Source organism: Helianthus annuus, chromosome 17, assembly GCF_002127325.2.
Source record: "Helianthus annuus cultivar XRQ/B chromosome 17, HanXRQr2.0-SUNRISE, whole genome shotgun sequence".
In the NCBI taxonomy this organism is placed as follows: domain Eukaryota; kingdom Viridiplantae; phylum Streptophyta; class Magnoliopsida; order Asterales; family Asteraceae; genus Helianthus; species Helianthus annuus.
In genome coordinates this window covers 102,011,858-102,016,538 of record NC_035449.2, presented here as the reverse complement: position 1 = coordinate 102,016,538, position 4,681 = coordinate 102,011,858, and positions in this window count along the sequence as shown.

Below are 4,681 nucleotides of genomic sequence, written 5' to 3'. Positions count from 1 at the left end.
GGACCGTTTGTGGGTCCCAAGCCAAGATAATCTTCGTACCTTGCTTATGGATGAAGCCTATAAGTCTCGTTATTCTATTCATCCTAGCTCAGATAAGATGTATAAGGATCTTCGTATTCAGTATTGGTGGCCCGGTATGAAGAAAGACATTGCCTTATATGTATAAAAATGCCTTACTTGTCTTAAGGTTAAGGCTGAACATCAGCGTCCTTCCGGTTTATTAGAGCAACCAGAGATCCCAGTTTCGAAATGGGAAAACATTACTATGGATCTCATTACTAAACTCCCGCGCACAAAGAAAGGTCACGATGCCATCTGGGTAGTTGTTGATCGTCTTACTAAATCAGCACATTTCTTGCCAATCCGTGAGGATTTTTCGGCTGACAAACTTGCTCAAATCTACGTAGATGAAATTGTAGCTCGACATGGTGTTCCTTTGAACATCATTTCTGACAGAGATGCTCGTCTCACTTCTCATTTTTGGAGAACCATGCAATCTGCTATGGGGTCCCAACTTAATCTGAGCACAGCTTATCATCCGCAAACGGATGGTCAATCTGAAAGAACAATGCAAACACTGGAGGATATGCTTAGAGCTTGTGTGATAGATTTTGGTGGTAGTTGGGATTCACATCTTCCGTTGATTGAATTCTCCTACAACAACAGTTATCACTCCAGCATCAACATGGCTCCTTTCGAGGCTCTCTATGGTCGAAAATGTCGTTCACCAGTCTGCTGGAATGAGATCGGCGAGGCTCAGCTTACTAGACCTGCCCTCATTTTAGAGACAACAGATAAGGTAAAGAAAGTTCGTGATAACCTTCAGACAGCTAGAAGCCGTCAAAAGAGTTACGCCGACCTAAAACGCAAGCCCTTGGATTTTCAAGTCGGTGATCGTGTATTACTTAAGGTCTCGCCTTGAAAAGGTGTGAACAGATTCGGAAAGAAAGGAAAACTTTCACCTAGATACGTTGGACCATTCAAGATCGTCGAAAGAATCGGTAAGGTAGCCTACAGACTTGAGTTACCTCCTGAACTTGGAAATGTTCATCCAACCTTTCACGTGTCCAATCTCAAGAGGTGTTTAGCTGATGAGAACCTCCACATACCGCTTGACGAAATTCGTGTTGATAAAACACTGAAATTTGTTGAGAAACCGGTGGAAATCATGGAACGTGAAGTTAAGTGGCTTAAACGCAAGCGCATTCCTTTGGTCAAGGTTCGCCGGGAATCTAAACGTGGACCCGAGTTTACTTGGGAACGCGAAGATCAAATGAAGGCAAAATATCCGCATCTCTTTCCACGAGTTTCCTCTAAATAAATTTCGGGACGAAATTTCCACAAGTAGGGGAGACTGTAACATTTGTGCTTGTAATCATTGTGAACAGTTCAGTTATCAATAAAACAATGTTATTTGATCCCAATGTTTGTTTGGTTGTGTTTTACATTTTTCATGTTTTGACTTTTGTTCAATTTCAAACTCTACATCGCTTTCTGGAGAGTTATACGCTAACTGGTGCGTAAACGTACTCAGTTTAATGCGAAAATTACTCCGGAACATCAACATATACTCAACATACCTTAAATAACCTTTACATAACTTAGAAATAAGTTTTGAAGGCTTTGGTATGGCAAAAACAAGTTAATTCGCTTACAGGGACTAAACTTGACAAACTGCGAAAGTATGTCAATTTGAACTGCAACAAACATTCCGGAACATGTCCATAAGTTAAACATACCATAAATATCCTTTACATAGCTTAGAAATAGGCTTTGAGGGGTTTGGTATGCTAAAACAAACTTTTGGATCATTCAGGGGCTAAAAGTGTCAAAAAGTGCACAAGTTTGCACTTTCGCGCATAACTTACGTTCTGAATACATCCGGACATCCAAAAATTTATTTAAGCATCCTTATATTATGCCTTAGTGTTTGGCATGAGAAAAATCCATTCGTCGCGTCATTTAGATCGTCTTTCGCGCTTATGCGCATTTCGTCGTAATTAAGCGAACATCGCGATCGTACGGCCAAACGAACCGACATCCGGCATATTTTTAAGCATGTTTCATGTCCACAATGTTTAGGCATCATTTTAGGGCCTTAAAGTTGGCTTTACGGGCCTTAGAAGTGTCGGAAATGGCTTAAATATGCAACAGGGACTAAAACTGTCATTTCTGAAAGTTGGTTTCAGATCAGAAGTCCCAGGCGGGTCGCGTAAGACTATGTCCAAGTCTTACGCGGGCTGCGTCAGCCCTGCAGATGCAGAAATTCGTTTTTTTTGCTGTTTTTGGCCTTTCAAACACCCCAAAGGGCAATGCCCTTTCACCATCTTTGGGGTTAAGGTCACATTAAGCCACCACAACATCTTGACAAGTGTATGGATGAGATCATGGCACGATATTCAAGAAACGATCCTAAAGGTCTTGCTTTTTCTATAAATACCCCCCCCCCTTTTGATCAAAAACCCACAAAATCTGATCAAAGAGCTCTAAGTTGTTGCTATTGCTTCATACCTGAGCTCCTGGATCAAGTTTAGCTTTCGGGGACCCTTCGTAAGTGTTCTTTCGTTCTTTTATTCGCTTTTCAAGTCCGAAAGTCAAAGTTTTCTTTGACTTTCTGCATTGACCAGCCTATGGTCAACACGAAGTTCTTGGAACTTCATAACGTGAGCGTGATCACGATGGTTATAGTCCGTAGTGACTATACCTACTGATTACCACGTTATCAAGGCTCAGTGACGAGTTGTTGTTTCAGCCAAAATGCGCATTCTTGCGTATTTTGTAACCAAACTACTCGTGAGCATCAAAGCCGTTTGTTTTGATGCCAAACCTGTTTTCTAAACTTAGTTAAGCATGTTCTAACATGCTTAGCTCGTCACTTTTAGTATAGTGCTTATATAGGGTCGTAAGGTAAGCGATCTAAACCATCGCTTATACTTTCGAACCCGACCCATTTGGTCGATCATTAGGGTCTGACCAAACACATTAGGTGACCGTAGCTGTAACCTTCCGAGGTTATACCTTGTGGTCACGATGTTAGGCGTTCCAATCGCGTTCTACGCGAACGACGCGTTAAGGTAGCATAAGCTACCTAAACGGGTCGTAATGGGTCGTAAGCACTTAGGCTAGGTTTCATTTTAGTAGGTAGGCCTTGTTAAACCATATTACACGAGTCTCCATACTCGTTTGGTTTACAAGCCCGCATATTCCGTGATTTAGGTCCGGTATATCAACATAGCTACCTATTAGGTACCGATTGATATTACGTGATCTCTAGCATTATTTGGTTATTATACAAGAACTTCAAAGCAATCTCAGGTGAGTACATCAAACCCCGCATTTACTGTTTTCCAAACTGTTTTGGGGTGAAACACATGTGCCTACTTGTTACTTTCATGCTTTCCATGTTTTCACATCATATACCTGCTATGTTCGTTAGTACATTATAGTACATGATTTCATTACATTTCATGCTATGTATGCCCATTGTGTGCGTACTTAGTACATTGTTTTACATTACATTTCATGCTATATATGCCCATTGTGTGCATACTTAGTACATTGCTTTACATTACATTTCATGCTATGTATGCCCATTGTGTGCGTACTTAGTACATTGTTTCACATTACATTTCATGCTATTTATGCCCATTGTGTGCATACTTAGTACAATTGTTTACATCACATGCTTTCATTTTGGTATGACATTTGGTTTGTTTAACATGGAACAATACATTCATTAACATTGATCACGCCATTCGTTAGTAGGTAGTGGTACCATAGGAATTGACAACTCCCGTTACGGACATCCTAGGTTGGTTTGGATGAAAGGAATGACCGAATTCGATATACATAACTTAGATAAACCATTAATTTGTTTAAGGGTTTATCGCCACAGTCTCAAGGCTTGGATGTATGCATTTTCACAATACCGCATAAATGTTAGTATCAGGATAGCATGCATTGTTCCACAAAACATAACGTTGATTTAAACCATGTTTTACTTCAATACCTTGTTTTGTGCATTTTACATATGGTTTAGTTGATACATCTCACTTACCATACAAGATATATTTTGGGTACACATTACATGAACTACATTAAACATAAACATTTTGACATTGATATGCATACTTGGTGGTTTTCATTGAACATAGACATTTCGATATGGTTTACACAATAACACTTGACAAATTGGTTTATACATGAACCATTTACATGGTGGTTGGTTTGGGTAAATGGTTTGAGTAACGTGGCGTATGTAATATGGTACAAACATGGTGGATACGCCGCTGGTACTTCCTATATATAAATGCTTGTATAATATTACATATCTTAGCGTTATCTAGATCATTTCAGTTTGGACATATTACGTTTTATACAAATAACATATTCTTCACAAGACATTATTTTTACAAACAACTTATCTTATACAAACTCATTTTACTAGGTTATTCATTTAACCTTACATTTTATTTTTACATATCATCTGATCTTATCGTTTTCACATGATTTACAAAACAAAACAATTTACAAGGTTCATGACTGACTGTTATTAAACGTTTTCGTTAAACTCAAGTCATGAATCCCATTTTCACGAAACCTATGTATCTCACAGGCATTTTTATGCTGACGTACCTACTTTCACATGTGTTTTCAAGAGCTATCGCTTAGGATGACGATT